Source organism: Triticum urartu, chromosome 1A, assembly GCF_056163025.1.
Source record: "Triticum urartu cultivar PI428250 chromosome 1A, HENAU_Tu73, whole genome shotgun sequence".
NCBI lineage: Eukaryota > Viridiplantae > Streptophyta > Magnoliopsida > Poales > Poaceae > Triticum > Triticum urartu.
Window position 1 is genome coordinate 373,318,472 of NC_141873.1, and position 21,004 is coordinate 373,339,475.

A 21,004-nucleotide genomic window follows, 5' to 3' on the forward strand; every position below is an offset into this window, starting at 1 on the left:
ACAACCGGATGAAGAAGAACCTTTTGGACGACACTTGAAGGAAGTCACTAAGTACCTGAACATTGGAATACCAAGCTTCACCGGGACTTACAACGCCACTTTACCAGTAGAGGAGAGATGGATGATTCAAGTTCAAGTTCCAGGAAGGACATTCGCACCAGTCACTAAGCCCATAGAGTTTTCCTTTGATGCACCAACCTGGAGTTTAGGAAAGAGTATGGCGGCCCACATCACCATGGGACGCATTGGAGAAGTTTACCATAAGGAGCTTAAGGATACTATCTACCAGATTTGTGGGCGCCGAGATGAGCAATGGGAGATGATCAGCACCAGGAAGGATAGATCAATCGCAGCTTTCATCCAGGAGTTAAACCAGCACATTCGTCGCCAGGAGAACCAGATGTGCGTAGGCATGATAAATCTGAAGAAGGCGATGACAAGAATCACGGAACTGGAGGAAGAACTCAAGGCTACTCGCGAAGATTATGAGGAGGAAATCATCGTACTAGTGGAGAAGAATGACGATCTGGAAAGGAAGCTAGGAGTCTTCATGGGAGACCCCGCGCCAGGAGGAGAAGACGATGAACCCAAGGAGATTCGTTCTGAGGACTACATCATCATCGACGACACCGACTCGGACCCCGACGGTAGTGATGATGACTATGAAGACGAAGCTGGAGCAGACATCATGGAGTCTTCAACCGATCAATATTTCTAGTAGACCGCCACATCAGTAGTAGTATTCCACCATGTATATAGTATAGTCCGAGCACTTTTGTAACGATAGTTAGATCGATTGTATGCCCTTGTTTGATTGATTGAGTGATATGACTGTGTTTGTCTCATGTGCATATGGGTAGTGTTTCTCTCACTAGACCTCATTCTATTCTATTCTCTTCCCTCTAGACCCTCAGATGCCTCCAAGACGTGACCCCGGATTTACCTTCCCACCGGAGCTCACTCAGTTGATCCAACAGCAGAATACACTGATGCAGTTGTTAGTTCAGAACCAAGGCAACAACAACAACAACCCACCTCCACCACCACCTGTTCACAACTTAGCCCGTTTCTAAGGTTGCAGCCGCCGGTGTTTTCCAGTAGCACCGAGCCAATAGTGGCAGATGATTGGCTCCGCAGGATTGGGAGGGAGTCAACCACTGCAGGATGTACAGATTCTGAGAAGGTGTGTTTCGCCGCACATCAGTTGGATGGACCAGCAGCCTCATGGTGGGAGAATTACACTATCACCTACCCTATAGCCACTGTCACATGGGATCAATTTCAGCAAGCATTCCGCACTACCCATGTCTCAACGGGAGTGATGAGCATGAAGAAGCGTGAGTTTCGCAACTTGCGCCAAGGGAACCATACTGTGGGGCAGTACGTGGATGAATTTAGTAAGATGTCTCGTTATGCCCCTGACGATGTGGCCACAGATGCCGCGAAGCAGGAGAAGTTTATGGAAGGGCTGAATGATGAGATGAGCATGCAATTGATGGTGGCAACATTTAACAACTACCAGGAGTTGGTAGACAAGGTTCTTATGATTGAGGGGAAGCAACAACAAATTGAGAGCCGCAAAAGGAAGTATGGACAAGGAAGGTACAACTCAGGAGCTCAGCAGAAGCCTCGTCTAACCCCGAACTCTGGAGGACTTGTTCATAACCATGGAGGTCAGAACCACAACGGAGGAAGTTCGCATAACCACAATGGTTCCAAGAATGGGACTGGGAATGGAACAAGCAACAATCAGAACCGCTCCAATCCAGCCACACCCGCCAAGAGAGACCTAAGTCACATTACTTGCTTCAAGTGCGGGAAGACTGGACACTATGCCACGGAGTGCCCTGAAGCGAAGAATGGAAACGGTAATGGGAGTGCTGGGAAGAAGCCCAATCCATCCAACAAAGGACAAGTGAACCATGTTAACGTGGAGGAGGTTGAAGGGCAGCCAGTCGCAGTTATCGGTAAGTTTTTGGTTAAGTATTTTACTACCCTTGTTCTTTTTGATACTGGTGCATCACATTCATACATATCAAAGGGGATTGATTGATAAGTTTAAACTACCAGCCCAAGCCCTTAGGACCCCTCTGTTAGTAAGTTCACCTGGAACAGAGTATATGGCTAGCCGATGGTGCGACCGGATACCCTTAACCATTGGTAGCCATGTTTTCCCGTCAGACCTAATAATTTTGGAGTCACAAGGATTGGATGTGATATTAGGCATGGACTGGATGTCAAAGTATGGAGGAAGCACTGACTGTGCTAGTAAGTCGATTTATCTCACCACCTTGGAGGGAAAAAGGATCAAGTATGTATCTAGGCATGTGCCTAGGAGGAGCCAAGTAAATACCCTCACGGGAGTTGTTCAGGAGGAAGTGCCTGTAGTGAAGGATTACCCAGATGTTTTTCCAGAGGAGTTACCAGGCATGCCACCGGATCAAGACATCGAGTTTTTGATAGAGCTATTGCCAGGTACAGGGCCGATATCAAAGAGACCCTACCGGATGCCCGCAAATGATCTGGAGGAGATTAAGAAGAAGATCAAGGAGTTATTGGAGAAAGGTTACATCCGATGGAGCTCATCACCATGGGGAGCCCCAGTGCTTTTGGTTGAGAAGAAGGATAAGTCTCTAAGGATGGTTGTTGATTATCGTGCGTTGAATGAGGTGACGATCAAGAACAAATACCCACTGTCGATGATCAATGATTCGTTTGACTAGTTGCAAGGAGCTACGGTGTTTTCGAAGATCGATCTACGATCAGGATATCACCAGCTAAAGATCTGGGAGAAGGATACACCTAAAACCGCATTTACCACAAGGTACGGGTTATATGAGTATACGGTCATGTCATTTGGACTGACTAACGCCCCTGCCTATTTCATGATCATGATGAACAAGGTGTTCATGGAATATTTGGATAAGTTTGTTGTGGTGTTCATTGATGATATAATGGTATACTCAAAGAATGAAGAGGAGCACAAGGAGCATTTGCGTTTAGTTCTTGAGAAATTTAGGGAACATCAGTTGTATGCCAAGTTCAGCAAATGTGAGTTTTGGTTGAAGGAAGTTGGATTCCTTGGACATGTTATATCCCAAGGGGTTCCCATTATAACCCAACCGCGTAAGGAATGTAAAATCAAGGAACATAGCACCAGTATGACGGAAACTAGGGTAGCAAGAGTGGAACAAAACACTAGGCATAAGGCCGAGCCTTCCACCCTTTACCAAGTATATAGATGCATTAGTTAAATAAGAGATATTGTGATATCCCAACAATAACCATGTTCCAACATGGAACAAACTTCAATCTTCACCTGCAACTAGCAACGCTATAGGAGGGGCTGAGCAAAGCGGTAACATAGCCAAACAACGGTTTGCTAAGAAAGGTGGGTTAGAGGCTTGACATGGCAAAATGGGAGGCATGATAAAGCAAGTGGTAGGTATCGCGGCATAAAAAAGAGCGAGCAACTAGCAAGCAAAGATAGAAGTGATTTCGAGGGTATGGTCATCTTGCCTGAGATCCCACAAGGAAGAAGAACGAGTCCATGAAGAAGACAAGCGGACATAGTCGAACGGATCCTCACAAACGCGACGTTATCAGAACTAACCTGAAGGAGAAACACTGGAAAGAAGCAAACAACATAGTAAACAACCATCACATCAACATGACATGGTGCACAATCAATTATGATGCATGTCCGGTTTAAATATGCATGGCATGACAAAGTGCACAACCAAAACTACAAGTTAAGTGGAGCTCAATATGCAATGAGTTGCATATTGACGGAACACCACATCAATTATTTAGTTCACTCTCGGTTAGGTACCCAACAATATTAAATGTTATTAAACATGGCAAGAGGTGAGACAAAAGTAAACTACACAGTTAGGCATTCTAAATGAGGCCGGAAACAATAAATAACCTTTCCGGTAAACCCCCCACATGCATATAGCAATTGAAGCAAACAACAATTTAAACATTATTGATGTTGTTAACATGATGCGGATGACATGTGCATGTTTTATGCAATTTTTATTAAAAGTTGACAAGAGCATGATATGAAGCATTTTGTCATCGTGGCAGAAACGAAAGGGGTGCCACGACAACGAAACTGAAAATGATGCCACAGCAACATATCGGTGATCCGGTGGCTCACAGGGATACCGGTGCAAAAGGAAGTGGGTGTGAGCGTGCCATGCAAGATGATGGGGTGCTCCCGGATACCAGGTTCCCACATGTCGATGGCAAGGCAACGAGGAACTCGCAAAGAACAACTCGGACACGGTGCAACCACGATCATCTCATACATCACACATGCATTCGGTCCACGGACCATCGTCTCGATGGTTATACCTTTCGAAGCGTGCATTATCGGAACGGATCAAGTTCGTAGAGGGAAGTAGGCGTTCTCGCGACAGCGGTAGTGGAAGTAGTCGTTCTCGCTTCGTAGATGTTCACACTCCGTAGGTGTTCGGGGTCAAGACAAGGAACTTGGCGTCCACGGGTCTTCGAGGGTCGATAGTACACATTTTGAAGGGGAAGTAGAGGTTCTCGCGATCACGGCGATGGTAGTGGTATATGTCATCGGTAGTCGAACATGGCGATCCGAAGAGGGTGCTTGGCAACATGCACATTGTCGGTAGTTGTACACAATCATTGTCGGACTTGACGGGCTCGAGGTCTCCGGGTGTAGTGGTACTTGGCGTCTCATCGTGTAGTCGTTTGTCGTAGTCGGACTTGACAAAAATGCACACCGGCTATAGTCGTACACGTTCGGAGAAGAACTTGTCGTCGAGGGACTTGGCGATTCCGGGGACGGCAGAAGACGAATTGGGCGGTCCTCGTTGACCTGGTACTTAGCGTTATTCCCTGTTCGGGGGTCGAGCTTGACGTCAACAGCAACAACAAATGGATGTGCAAGACGCGGGGCATGCACATGAGCCAAAAGTCATCGGGGCCAAACAGATGACCTTGGCAGCCTTCGATGGAGGCAGCAGCAGGGGCTTGCCGGAGCAGGGGATCATGGGCACAGTGCTCCGGGACGGTAGAGAAGACAGATCTGGTCGGGGGCAAGGTAGCGGCCGATGTGAGGGAAGACGGCGGCACGGCAAGGAGCCACTCGGGGCGGATGAAGGCAACGATGCAGGCGGCTGGAGATGGTGGCGGAGCTCTCTGCTCGTCCGTCAGGTCACCGGTGGCGCTGTAGCGAAGCGAGGTCGAGGAGGAGGTCAGGTCGGGGATGAAACTAGACACCGGCACGGACCCCGGGGTGTCGCCGGACCTGGAGGTTGAGGTGACCAGTGGCGGAGCTTGGGGCGGCGCGCCATGGAGGTTCGGGCACAGCTGCGGGAGACGGGGGGCGGGGCACTTGAGGGTGCGGTGCGGCTGGACGGCGCCGGGGATGAGGCGCAGGAGAGGAGAGGCGCTCGGGCCAGGCGCGGGAACGGGGTAGCAGAGAGGCGCAGAGGCGCTGGAGGAGGGCACCGGACCGCTGGGAGCATAGCGATGGCGGCCATGGTAGGAGGTTGGAGGGATCATGCGACGGGATGAGGAGGGAGAGATCGAGAGATGGGGATTGGGGTTCAGGCATGGTTCTCCTGGCGGCGCGAGGAGGGGAACGAGGGAAGGGTTCGAGGGAGATGAGAGGGTTTTCGGTCGGGCCTAGTAGCCCGCTAGGGTTAGGATTAGGTGGTGGCGTGACTAGGCCTTGGGCCACTGGTGGGACGAGGCTGCTAGAAGCCCAACTGACCGACTGGGCTGCGCTGGGGTTCTCCTCTCTCCCTCATTCTCATACCAGAAAAAAAGGAAAGAAAGAAAGGAAAGAAAAATAAAAAGGTAAGAGAAGGGACTTGGGCAAAGGAGTATTTTCTCAGACTCACAAAACTGAGCTCGATCTAGGAAAATGAAAGTGGCATGATTGAAAGATCTAAATTCAAATACATTTGAATTTAAAGCAAATGGTTTGAATAAACTCAAGGTTTTTAAGAGTCCAAAAATGTTGGGAAATTAGGAAGAGTTCCGGAAAATGACGAAAGGACATATGGCAAAGTTAGAGGCCAAGAGTTGTGATAAGTAAAGCATTGGGATTTTTGTAAGTGTGTTATGGTGAATTTGAAATTAAACAAACATTGAATATAGCTCCCTACTATTGGGAGGATATGTTTTAAAGAGAAACCACCATGTGAATTCCCTCGATTTAAATAGATCGAAAGATCTATGCAATTTATTTAAATGAGTTGGAAAAAATTTAATGGCATGATGACATGATGCAATGCACCTGATGCAAAGAAGAAAGAAACGACCAAACAAATCACACGACGAATCTCGGAAACCATGGAAGGCATATGAAGCTCCGGTCTTGGGGCGTCACAGCCACCTGAGCCTCCAGATCCTCCCGAGGATCTGGGTCACGACGGCTCGTGAGGAGCGCCTTCTTATCCGCTAGTGACCATTTCCTTTGCAGAAGAAGCACTCAGTTTCAAGCTTGAGTCTAGCTTTGGGCTTCTTTATGGGAGCGGCAACTTTTTTTATGTTCTTCTTGAAGTGCCCTTTCTGTCCCTTGCCCCTTTTTCTTGAAACTAGTGGTCTTGTTAATCATCAACACTTGATGCTCTTTCTTGATTTCTACTTTTGCTGATTTCAGCATTGCGAAGAGCTTGGGAATCATTTTGGTCATCCCTTGCATATTATAGTTCATCACGAAGTTCTAGTAGCTTGGTGATAGTGACTAGAGAACTCTGTCAATCACTATCTTATCTAGAAGATTAACTCCCACTTAATTCAAGAGATTGTAGTACCCAGACATTTTGAGCACATGCTCACTGGCTGAGCTATTCTCCTCCATCTTGTAGGCAAAGTACTTGTCAGAGGTCTCATACCTCTCGACACGGGCATGAGTCTGAAATACCAATTTAAACTCTTGGAACATCTCATATGTTCCACGACGTTCAAAACGTCTTTGAAGCCCCGATTCTAAGCCGTAAAGCATGGAGCACTAAACTATTAAGTAGTCATCATATTGAGTTTGTCAAACATTCATAACGTCTGCATCATCTTCTGCAACAGGTCTGTCACCTAGCGGTGCATCAAGGACATAATTCTTCTGTGTAGCAATGAGGATAAACCTTAGATCATGGACCCAGTTCGCATCATTGCTACTATCATCTTTCAACTTATTTTTCTCTAGGAACATATAAAAAATAAATGGGGAGCAACATCGTGAGCTAATGATCTACAACATAATTTGCAAATACTACTAGGACTCAGTTCATGATAAATTAAGTTCAATTAATCAAATTACTTAAGAACTCCCACTTAGATAGACATCCCTCAAGTTATCTAAATGACACGTGATCCAAATCAACTATACCATGTCCGATCAGCATGTGAGATGGAGTAGTCATCAATGGTGAACATCTCTATGTTGATCATATCTACTATATGATTCACGTTCGACGTTTCAGTCTCTAGTGTTCCGAGGCCATGTCTGTACATGCTAGGCTCGCCAAGTTTAACCCGAGTATTCCGCATGTGCAAAGCTGTCTTGCACCCATTGTATTTGAAAGTAGAGTCTATCACACCCGATCATCACGTGGTGTATCAACAAGACGAACTGTCGCAACGGTGCATACCGAGGGAGAACACTTATACCTTGAGATTTAGTGAAGGGATCATCTTATAATGCTACCACCGTACTAAGAAAAATAAGATGCATAAAAGATAAACATCACATGCAATCAAAATATGTGACATGATATGGCCATCATCATCTTGTGCTTTTGATTTCCATCTCCAAAGCATCGTCATGATCTCCATCGTCACCGGCTCGACACCTTGATCTCGATCGTTGCGTCGTGGTCATCTCGCCAACTATTACTTCTAAAACTATCGCTAACGCATAGTGATAAAGTAAAGCAATTACAAGGCGTTTCCATTTCATACTGTAACACCCCGGATGTAACTTTCCCAATTTGTACTCCAACTCTTGCCGTTTCCGGCGTTAAGTTATTTTATTTTCTCGGGTCGGGTCTTTGTCTCTGTGTGTTGTTGTCGTTGTCATGCATCCATTATCATGTCATCATGTGCATTGCATTTGCATACGTGTTCATCTCATGCATTCGAGCATTTTTTCCGTTGTCCGTTTTGCATTCCGGCGCTTCGTTCTCCTCCGGTGGTCATTTCTACCTTTCTTTCGTGTGTGGGGTTTAAACATTTCCGGATTGGACCAAGACTTGCCAAGCGGCCTTGGTTTACTACCAGTAGACCGCCTGTCAAGTTTCGTATCATTTGGACTTCGTTTGATACTCCAACAGTTAACCGAGGGACCGAGAAGGCCTCGTGTGTGTTGCAGCCCAACACCCCTCCAATTTGGCCCAAAACCCACCATAAACCTCTCCATCATCTAGAGCGTTCGATCACGATCACGTGGCCGAAAACCGCACCTCTTTTGGACTCTCCTAACTCCTTCTACCTATAAAAAGGCATCCCCTCCCGAAATTCCGGATCAAATCCACCCTAACTTAGTCTCCTCCCACCTCTCGCCGATGGACACGTCCGATTCGGGCCGGACGTGTCCGCCACCGCCCGCCGCCGCCATGTGTCAGCCGCCGACTCGCCGAGCCGCGCGCCCACTTCCCCGCCGGCCCGCTCGGCCCAGCCGGGGCCCCCGCGGCCCGAAGCCGCGCCGCCTCGCCCGCCCGACCGCGCTCGCCGGCCCCGCCGCCTCCGCCACCGCACCATCGCCGCCCCGCTGCCGTAGTTCGCCGGAGACAGCGGCAACCATCGCCGCCCCGGGCCCGCGCCCCTCGCCGCCCCTCGGGTCCCGCGCCCGGCCGCGCCTCCCCGACCCCTCTCCGACGAGTACCTCGTCGCCGGATCCCCTCTCCGGCGAGCTCTCCTTGCGACTCCGGCGAGAGTCCAGCCATCCTCGTAGAGCGCGCCGCATTTCAGATCTGGACGTCTACAGTAAACCCTAGGTTGACTTTGTTTTTTTCCCTAAGTCCTCAAATCTCAGATCCATGTGCTCATGTTCATAGCCTCGTAACTCCTCATCCATAACTCCGTTTTTGGCATATAGCATATCAAAATGTTCATCTCAGAGAGTACATCATTTCATTCCATTGCATCATTTTCATTTGAGTTCATCTTGATGCCCAAAATGCTGTTAGAAGAGGGCTACTTGAGATAATTGTCAGATCTGCTACTCCATTTAGCTTTTTGTCATTTTTGCCATGATTATTGTGTGCATGATATGCCCCTAAGTTCTACATATGTTTTGTTAAGGGTTTTGTCATCTTTCCAGAGGTGCAACCCATGTATTTTTGTGATGTGTGTGGTGACTAGCACAAGCTTGCAAAGTGAGGCACTTGGTAATTCTGATTTCAGGGACTTAGCAATTCCACTAAGTCCTTGATCTGTTTATCTCATATGGCCATATGTTCATGTTGTTTCCTAGTGATCCGTGCCTCTTTTGAGGATGATCATTAAGGATGTTTTGTTAATCTTGTAGTGCTCTATCCATCCATGTCTTTGTTTGCAATTATGGAGCAACCTATCTTGAGTCAATCGAGCTCTACTTTTGCTACTTTGTGAATCTGGGCAGATTGTCAACTTGTTTGCAATTTTGCCGATGATGTTGTGGTTGATCCATGCATGCTATGCTATTGTTCTTGCCATGTCTAGCTTGCATTTTGCATATTCTTGATGGTTGTATGCTTAGCTTGTCATGACTTGCTCCGTATTGAGTGCTTCGAGCTCGTAAACATGCCTACTTGAGTTATGTTTCAGCATGTGCCAGTTTTCACTAAGTATGAAAACTGATTATGTTTTTGCTATGTTCACATGCTTGCAATTGTATTTTCTGGTCCCTTTTGGCTCAAGGTCACTAAGGGACTTTTGTTAAGCTCTTTGAGTAGCTCCATTCCATGCTTTACTTTACCATGTTCAGGTCCTGTAGCATGTAGTTTTGTTACTCTGAAGAGAGCTACCTGATCTGAAATTCCAGACAAGTGTTAGTTTCACTAAGTCTGAGATTTGTTTACCATATGCATTTTTGTCATGCTTGTTTGAACCTGTTAATGGATGAATTGGCCGTAGCTCAGTGCTAGACTTTTGATAAGCATCTTGAATGCATCCCTGCCATGTATTTTGTTGTTATGTTTGGGTGCTGTAGCTTGTTCATCTCATTGCATTTAGATGGTTACTTGTTGTTAATCGCAGACCGGTGTCATATTTAAATCGCTTGCCATTTCCAAACCGTAACTCCGATTCCGGCGTTCTTTATATCGTTTTCAAGCGATTTCTTCTCATATTTCCAGTGGCACACTTGGATTTCCAAGTTGAGTCCAGGTTCTTGCTTTTCCCTGTCATATCTTGCATATGCATCCCGCATCGCATCCTGCATAGCATACCATCTTTGCATCATATTGTTTGATCCTTGCACGTGGTTGATTGTACCCTTGTTGCTTGTTTGTCTTGTTTGGGTAGAGCCGGGAGACGAGTTCGCTAACAAGGAGCCCGTTGAGTTTGCTTTCGAGGATCCAGTCAACTCTGACAACTGTGCAGGCAAGATGATCATACCCTTGAAATCACTACTATCTTTGCTATGCTAGATTGCTCGCTCTTTTGCTATGCCAATGCTACGATGCCTACCACTTGCTTTCAAGCCTCCCAAATTGCCATGTCAAACCTCTAACCCACCATGCCCTAGCAAACCATTGATTGGCTATGTTACCGCTTTGCTCAGCCCCTCTTACAGCGTTGCTAGTTGCAGGTGAAGATTGGAAGCCGTTCCTTGTTGGAACATTTATTTACTTGTTGGGATATCATTATATTATCTTGTTATCTTAATGCATCTATATACTTGGTAAAGGGTGGAAGGCTCGGCCTCTCGCCTAGTGTTTTGTTCCACTCTTGCCGCCCTAGTTTCCGTCATATCGGTGTTATGTTCCCGGATTTTGCGTTCCTTACGCGGTTGGGTTATAATGGGAACCCCTTGATAGTTCGCCTTGATTAAAGCTTTTCCAGCAATGCCCAACCTTGGTTTTATCATTTGCCACCTAGCCTCTTTTCCCTTGGGTTTCCGGAGCCCGAGGGTCATCTTATTTTAACCCCCCTGGGCCAGTGCTCCTTTGAGTGTTGGTCCAAACTAGAGTCCTGTGCAGCGCCCCCTCGGGGAAACTCGAGGTTTGGTTTTAGTTGTATGGATCGCTCATCTGAGTGTGCCCTGAGAACGAGATATGTTCAGCTCCTATCGGGATTTGTCGGCACATTCGGGCGGTGTTGCTGGTCTTGTTTTAACCTGTTGAAGTGTCTTGAAGAACCGAGATACCGAGTCTGATCGGAACGTCTTGGGAGGAGGTCTATTCCTTCGTTGACCATGAGAGCTTGTCATGGGCTAAGTTGGGACTCCCCTGCAGGGATTTGAACTTTCGAAAGCCGTGCCTGCGGTTATGGGCAGATGGGAATTTGTTAATGTCCGGTTGTAGATAACTTGAACCTTAACTTAACTAAAATGAATCAACTGAGTGTGTTACCGTGATGGCCTCTTCTCGGCGGAGTCCGGCAAGTGGACACGGTGTTGGAGTAATGTTTGCGCAGGTTGTCCTCTAGTTTCTCGCTCGTGCCTTGCCTCCTCTTCTCACTCTCTTTTGCGAATAAGATAGCCACCATATTTGCTAGTCGCTTGCTGCAGCTCCATTCATATTTACCTTGCCTTACCTATAAGCTTAAATAGTCTTGATCGCGAGGGTGCGAGATTGCTGAGTCCCTGTGGCTCACAGATTACTATTACACCAGATGCAGGGCCTGATGATTCCGCTCCAGGTGACGCGTTTGAGCTCAAGTGGGAGTTCGACGAAGACTCTCAACGTTACTATGTTTCCTTTCCTGATGATCAGTAGTGGTGCCCAGTTGGGGGTGATCGGGACCATGTTGCATGTTGGGTTATCTTTTATTTTGGCGCCGTAGTCGGGCCATGAGTGTTTGGATGATGTAATGTTATTTATGTACTTGATTGACGTGGCGAGTGTAAGCCAACTATGTTATCTCCCCTTTTATTATCTATATTACATGGGATGTTGTGAAGATTGCCTAACTTGCGACATATGCCTTCAATGCGATTATGCCTCTAAGTCGTGCCTCGACACGTGGGAGGTATAGTCGCATCGAGGGTGTTACAATACAATAAAGAAACGACCATAAGGCTCCTGCCAGTTGCCGATAACTTTTACAAAACATAATCATCTCATACAATAACGTATATCACATCATGTCTCGACCATATCACAACATGCCCTGCAAAAACAAGTTAGGCATCCTCTACTTTGTTGTTGCAAGTTTTACGTGGCTACTACAGGCTTCTAGCAGGAACCGTTCTTACCTATGCATCGAAACTACAATGGTGATTTATCAAGTTTGCTGTTTTAACCTTCACCAAGGATCGGCCGCAGTCAAATTTGATTCAACTAAAGTAGGAGAAACAGACACCCGCCAGCCACCTTTATGCAAAACTAATTGCATTTCTGTCGGTGGAACCTGTCTCATTAACGTGGTCATGTAAGGTTGGTCCGGGCCTCTTCATCCAACAATACCGCCGAATCAAAATAAGACATTGGTGGTAAGCAGTATGATGATCACTGCCCACAACTCTTTGTGTTCTACTCGTGCATATCATCTACGCATAGACCTGGCTCGGATGCCACTGTTTGCAAACATAGTATGCAATTTCAAAAAATTCCTACGCTCACGCAAGATCTATCTAGGAGATGCATAGAAACGAGGGGAGAGTGTGTCTACGTACCCTCATAGACCAAAAGCGGAAGCGTTTAACAACGCGGTTGATGTAGTAGAACTTCTTCTAGCTCCGATCGATCAAGCACCGAACATACGGCACCTCTGAGTTCTGCACGCGTTCTGCGTGATGACGTCCCTCGCCTTCTTGATCCAGCAAGGTGTTGAGGAAGGTGACGGTGATGGTGAAGTGATCCGCGCAGGGCTTCGCCTAAGCACCGTGAGAATATGACCGGGGTATAAACTGTGGAGGGGGGGCACCGCACACGGCTAACAATTGATGTTGTGTGTTCTAGGCGCCCCCTCCCCACATATATATAGGTGGGAGGGCAGGGGGAGAGGCCAAGATGCGCCCAAGTGCTGGCCGCCGGCCCTCTTGGGGCTTCCTTGCCCTGTGCCCCCTGCCATATTTGACGGAGGAGGAAGGAAAGGGGGAGAGAAGGAAGTGGGAATCCTAATCCACACTTGCCTTTCTCCCTTCTCCTTTCCTTCTCCATCCCTGGTCGACCCATATGTGGGGCACACCAGCCCCTTGTGGCTGGTGCGTTCCCCTTTTTTGGCCCATAAGGCCCATATCTTTTGCCGGGGGTGCCCGAAACCCCTTCCGGTGACCCGATAAGTATGCGGTACCCCCCGGAACATTTCCGGTGTCCGAAATCATCCTATATATCAATCATTACCTCTCGACCATTTTGAGATACCTCGTCATGTCCGTGATCCCATCCGAGACTCCGAACAACATTTGGTCACCAAATCACATAACTTATATAATACAAAATCATCATCAAACGTTAAGCGTGCGGACCCTACGGGTTCGAGAACTATGTAGACATGACCGAGACACCTCTCCGGTCAACAACCAATAGCAGAACCTGGATGCAGTATGTATTTGACATGAAGAAAGCAATAGCAATAAAAATGAACGATCAATATGCTATGCTAATGGATGGGTCTTGTCCATCACACCATTCTCCTAATGGTGTGACCCCGTTCATCAAATGACAACACATGTCTATGGTTAGGAAACTTAACCATCTTTGATTAACGAGCTAGTCTATTAGAGGCTTACTAGGGACACGGTGTTTTGTCTATGTATCCACACATGTATCAATTTTCCGGTTAATACAATTCTAGCATGAATAATAAACAGTTATCATGATATAAGGAAATATAAAAATAACAACTTTATTATTGCCTCTAGGGCATATTTCCTTCAGACACATCGTCGGAAGGGCAACAAAGTTGATGTAGAAGCCCTCCATGATCTAATCCCCCTACGACAGAGTACAGAAAAAGGTCCCCAGATGGGATCTCACGAGGACAGAAACTTGCGGCGGCGGAAAAGTATTTTTGGTGTGACTTCTAGTCTATGGGAAAAATTTAGGTATTTATAGAAGAAAAAAAATATGGTTATAGGTGCTACAGGGGGGCCACAAGCCTGAGGGGCGCCCCCCTAGGGCGCGCCCTCCGAGCTTGTCGCCAATCTGTGGCCCCTCTGACTTCCTCCCGAAGGTTCCTACATGTCTTGTTGTCCAAGAAAAATCATCAAAAAGTTTTGTTCCAATTGGACTCCATTTGGAATTGATTTTCTATAAAGAAAAAAAGGAAAGAAAAACAATAACTAGCACTTGGCACTTGGTTAATAGGTTAGTCCCAAAAATGATATAAAATAGCATAATAATGAATATAAAACATCCAAGTTGGATAATATAATAGCATGGAACAATAAAAAATTATAGATACGTTGGAGACGTATCAACAAGCTTAATAGTAACATCTATATCTTCTATCTCAACATGTGCAATATCATTCATGATCTCTTGATATAAGGTAAATGGAATAGCAATCACACTAGCACCCAAGTCACATAAACCATGATAAACATGATCTCCTTTTAACTGAGACAACATGCATGCCAACGACGGGCTTATTCTTATCTTTAGGATCAGGTTTAGCAATTCTAGTAGCTTCATCATAGAAGTAAATAACATGCCCATCAATATTATCGACCAAGAGATCTTTAACCATAGCAACATTAGGTTCAACCTTAATTTGTTCAGAGGGTATTGGTGCTATAATATTACTTTTTTAACCAAAGTTGAAAGTTTAGCATGTTCCTTTATCCTAACAAGAAAAAGGTGGTTTCTCAATATAAGTGGTAGGCACAACTGGATCAACATTGTAAATGATAGTTTCATCTTTAACTATAATGGGTTGCTCAATCTATTCTTAATTGGGGGCGGTGTCTGTGTCAAAACCGGCGGATCTCGGGTAGGGGTCCCGAATTGTGCGTCTAAGGTCGATGGTTACAAGAGACAGGGGACACAATGTTTACCCAGGTTCGGGCCCTCTCTATGGAAGTAATACCCTACTTCCTGCTTGATTGATCTTGATGAATATGAGTATTAGAAGAATTGATCTACCATGAGATCGTGATGGCTAAACCCTAAAAGTCTAGCCTATCTGACTATGATTATGAGGATATCTATCTACGGACCTAGCCCTCCGGTTTATATAGACACCGGAGGGATCTAGGGTTACATAAGGTTGGTTACAGAGAAAGGAATCTTCATATTTGGATGCCAAGCTTGCCTTCCACGCCAAGGAGAGTCCCATCCGGACACGGTTAGAGTCTTCGGTCTTTGTATCTTCACAACTCATTAGTCCGGCCCATGTCTAATAGGTCAGACGCCCGAGGACCCCTTAGTCCAGGACTCCCTCAGTAGCCCCTGAACCAGGCTTCAATGACGAGGTGTCCGGCGCGCAGATTTTCTTCGGCATTGCAACGCGGTTTCCCTTTCCGAATACTCCAAGATAGTCTTCAGACGTGACGAACGTGTCCGGATCTGCAACACAAGTACCACGCACAACCACGGAGAGTATAATATATCACGAATCCAATCCGTCAACAACTTTTTGTAATGTGACATCACACTTGCGTAGTCATTATTTTGAACCGTTTCTTGTCCTGCTGTTCCATGTTTTGAGGCACGGTTTTTATTGGCACATCTTGTCAAAACAGAGATCGTGTCCCCTTATTGCAGGATTCTCATCAATAGGGCGCGGGTAACCCAACTGTTCCATTGGAATGATCCCTTCGGAATAGGCAGGTTTTCAGGCTTAGGAGGAGGCGTTTGATATCTGCTACCTTTATAAAGGGGCCAAGGGCCGTCTTATTTTATGCTGACCCTTTCCTCAGCCCTTCCAACTTCGAGTTCCAGCACCCAAGGTTCGACTCCATTGCTTCAAGCTGCCCAATCATGTTCGGACCCAGCCTCCAGGGCCGATGGGTGGCTTCCTCTGTTATAGAGGAGGACATTGCGAAGCTTCGTGCGGCCAGATACCTGACCAAGGAGATCCCCCACAGGCTTCCTGCTCGAGGACAGGTTATTCCTACTCCTAGATCCAGCGAGAGGGTCGTATTCATCTCCCACTTCCTACAAGGGCTAGGATTCGCTCTTCATCCCATAGTCCGGGGGCTCATGTTTTACTACGGACTAGATTTTCATGATATAGCCCCAGATTCTTTCCTCCACATCTCGACGTTTATTATCAGGTGCGAGGCCTTTCTCTGTATTCCCCCACACTATGGCTTATGGCTCAAGACCTTTAGTGTGAAGCCGAAGGTAGTCGACGGGGAACAAGCGGAGTGCGGAGGTGCTACAGTGAGCAAGCTTACCAATGCTCCCTGGCCAAAAGGCTCTTTCACCGAAACTCCCAACATATGGTAGCGGGAGTGGTTTTATGTCACTAAACCCCGCGGTATCAAGTGGGCGGCTATACCTGTGTTTCGATCTGGCTCTCCGTTACAGCTTGCATCATGGATAAATAAGGGGCTGGACTGGGGATCAATTGACGAAGTGTAGACTCTACAGAGCCGCATCCGGAGCCTCCTTGAGAAGGACGTCGGTCTTATCAATGTGGTTCAAGTAATGCTGGTCCGCCGGGTTCTGCCGTGCCGGCGATGGACTCTCCGTATGTGGGAGTTTAATCCGGAAGGACCACGGACCCTCCAAGACTTCTTCGGTACTACGCACAAAGGAATGTGGAAGTTGTTTTTCGGGAAACGAAAATAGTGGCCGGACACCATCGAGGACATCGGCCTCGACCACAACCATCCAGATAGCTCGGTAAGTGCTCGAATCCCGAATAATTTCTAGCTATGCGTGCCATATTGACTACAAATACTTTGTAATGTGATACTGATCACACTATCTTCTTCCAGGGCTGGATAAAGAAAGCAGAGTGAATTAGGTGTTCGGCCCCCCATCCCGAAGACTCAGCGGATCCCGTATTAACAAGGATGCTGGCCCTGGCACCGTACCAGATGCCTATGAAGGAGGACAAGACGGAAAGCGGGAGGACCGAAGGTGGCCTCCATCCCAAAGATATATTAGATGCTGTGTCCGGGGAGATCAAAATCCCATCGCCCGAAGACAAAAGTAAAGGAGAAACCAACATTCCTTCTCCCCATGGTAATAAAAGGGTCGTCTCCGAAGATTGGGAGGAAAAGGCTCATAAGCGAGGCAAGATGCCCCTGTCGAGCGGCTCGGGCTTGGAGGACGACGCCATCGCGCAGTCCCCCGGCGAGGGCAAGCCTAAATCGTAAGCAAACAAGGGTGTTTTAAACATATCCCGTTCCTCTCCTATGACCAGGGTAACATCTAGAATATACGTTTTTGCAGCTCGGCACACAGTCTTCTTCAACAGTCCTCTTCCTCGAGGGATCTTCTCCCGGAGATGATGAAAAGTGAGACACCTCCACCGGTCTCCTCGCCCAATAGAGCGGATGACTTCGAGGTGTCATCCTGGAGGGTCTCTCCTGATCAACAAGTGGTGCGATGGATGATGAAAACACTAACCGAAGGTGATACTTCGGTAGCCCCGGGTCCGGGGGCCAACAATAAAGGCCCCGGACTGTCCGGCTTATAGCCAGAGACAACTCTAGGGACGAATGAACGGATCCCTTCGAAGGGAGGCCGTGCTGCTACAGCAACTTCTGGAGATCCAGAAACGCCGGATATATTGACGAACATGCTGCGACAGGCGTTCGTCTCCGAGGACCATCGTACCTTGATGGGTACGGTGGTTGAAAAGGTCCTGTCCGCGAAAAGCAGATTGAATGAGGCCTTCACGAGCCTGCTAAGAGGCTTCGAGGTTTGTACTATAATGCTTTCAATTGTGTTTTATTCACAAAATACTCCTATGTATAGATAGTAGCCCCTGAGACTCTGATTGGCTTCCCAAGGGAGGCAATCAGAGGATCAAAAAGATATGTCTAGGAAATAATCTGACTACTTGGAACACAGGCTATTACCTCCCCGGCTACTGCCCGATCCATAGAGGTTGTGGATCTGCAGCGGAAGATTGATGAGGCGGATGATGACATCACGCTTATCAATAGGCGGCTTGACGAGGCGCAAGGTATGTTTTTGGGGCAGTCAGTATATGTATGTATGATAATATATGCACGAAGCTAGAATTGTATACTGAGACGCGCATAACTGCACATGGTGCTGCCGTGGTGGAGGCCCTTCGGGCTGAACTTGCTCTAGCCAAGGAGCAAGCCCGAATGAGTAATTTGGTTGCCAACAAGGCAGCTGATGAATTGAAAACCGAACAGGTTGTTCGGCTTCAGTGTGAGGAGAGAATTCCTGTCATGGCGCGCGAGCTAAAGGAAACCACTGTCCAGTGTGAATTCCTCGAGAGGGATAACAAAGCCAAAGCGGCCGATCTCGACAAGGCCTTACAAGAGGCAAGAGAAGCATGATCTGAGTCTAGAGCGGCTCGGGAGGAGATCCGGCAAGCTGGGGAGATAGCAGCTGGTAAGCCTTTCTTGTTACAGACTAAATTCGGCGATCCAAAGTATTCCCCACTTAATCAGATGTGGAGCTTTCCAGACGCATTCTTGGACCTGCCGAAGAGCACCTCCGATGTGGCGCAATTTTACCAAGCGCAGGAAGGGTGTGCCATGGAGAAGCTTTTTAGGTCACAATTTGGCGCGCCAAACTGTCTTTTGTTGCTGAACAAACATATGGCCCAGTGGGCCGAGCTCCACATGATATCCGGTTCTGCCATGAAGGACATCATAGTCCGGCTGTGGCCTACTAAGCCAATTCTGAATAGCTATTTCGGTTTGGTGCAGCGGCTTGTTGATGCGGAGCCGCGTATCGACGCCGTTAAGCGTTCAACATGCATTGAAGGTGCATGGATGGCCTTTGCCCGTGTTAAGACATATTGGGCAAAGATGAAGGCCACCGATGTTGCAGCAAGGAGTCCCCCCAAGGGCAAGGACCATCACGCACCAGAGCATTATTCTGAGGACGTCTTAGAGGGTGCCCGCTTGATAGAGGGTCAGTGCTCGAAAGACATGATATTCGAATGAAATTTGTTGAAATTGTAAAAGACAATATTATGATAATATTATGATATTCGCTTAAAAGCTTTGGTTCCTCCTGTGCGGCCATTTTTGTATAATCTGAAAGTTTTCCAGTCGTCGGCTTCAGCCCCCTCGTAGAAAATACGGGGGTGTTCGGAAAAGCACTTGATCACTCTTAACCCAAAGTCTTGGTCCATGAAGGAGGTGTCAATGTGGTGAACGAGGCAATCGGACTATAGGGCGTTAACACTTTCACTTAGCCATAGGAGTTTTATGGTGGGTCTACTATATAGACCCTGGTATGTATGCGGTTATCCCAATATGGTGCGTAACATGTATGACCTGAAGAAAGGTCATTCATGTAATACGGAGGGAATCGCGAAAGATTCTAATAAGTCATCGAGTGGTTGACCAGCTCTCGCCGCATCATGACAGTCAGTTTTCGGCTTTCTCTACTGAGGTGTTCGACCAGATGAACCGGAAACACAATCGCAGTAGTTCTCCCTTTAGTACCTTAGCCGATAGAGCAGAACGTAAGGTAGCAAGCACATGAGCCGGGCAACCCAACTATTGACCCAAGACATGATTCGTAGCCAATGCATATAAGGCCAAACTCACGACGCCGAAGTATGCTATAAAGCTATTCGGACATGTTGGCAATTTATTTTGTTCCCATATCGAGCCCCTGGCAAGTTTTCTCGGGGTGTGTGAAATAACACAAGGAGCAAAATTCAGTTCTTTAGAGAAAAGTGAATAGTGGATACAGATTATTTTCACTAGAACTTGAGTGATATGCCAATCGTTGTTTTGTATATAATAACGCCACGACCCCGGCTATGTGACATGCCAGGGGTCGATGGCTGAGGAAGAAGGCACTTTACAGGCTCGCAAAATAGAGAGTGCGGTCTACAAAAAGTTTTTTTGGACCTCCTGTCGCACGTCGGCGCCGCCTTTCCTCGATGAAGGGGCTCCTCAAAAGGAGTAGCTTTTGGGTGAATGTACAAACCAGAACTCTGATAGAGTCGGTGAGATGACCAGCCTGCGAGTCACATGTGGTAAAGGATAATGAAAAAGAAAGAGTAGTTAGAAAAGAAAAGAAGGAGGGTATGGGAGTACTTGTAGGCCCATCCGTATTGTGCTTCCGCCGATGCCCATGGTATTTTAAGTGCATAGTTATGTATGCGCTGTACAGATTTCGTGGGTGTATGAGGCGGATGGCGAAAGCCGAACTGCTAGTCCAGCTCTAGAATTGGTCAGTCCTGCTGAATGGAGACCGGCGGCTTAATGGCCGACAAGGTATGCGGTTTAATAAGACCGCTTTGTACTCCGGCTGAAGGAAATGTAGTATGATTCTCAGTCCGGGGGGGAGTGCTTCCCATGCTCCCCTGTAGGGGTGTGTGTCACGTATACCATGTTCACTGTTTTTACCTCAGGGGGAAATTGCTTCTGACCCCCGGTATTTGGTTGGTGAGTCTCTTCGTCATCGCTATCACCGGGCGGCCTCTTCCCCTTGTGTTCAGCGTTGAGCTTGCCGGCCTGCTTGAAGACCCAACAGCTTCTGTTGGTGTGATTAGCTGGTTTATCGGGGTTGCCATGAATCTGGCAGGGCCGATCCAATATCTTGTCTAAATTGTATGGTCCGTCTCTGTTTGCCTTGAATGGCTTTTTCTGTTGACCGGGTTTGGGGCCGCTGAAACCGGCGTTGACCGCTGTGTCATGCGTTCTTTCTTTATCATTACGATGTTTGTGTTTGCTCCGTCGTGGTTTGCCATTGCCGTCTCGGACTTCGGAAGTGCCCGGATCACTAGCGTTGTTGCTTCTACGAGCGAG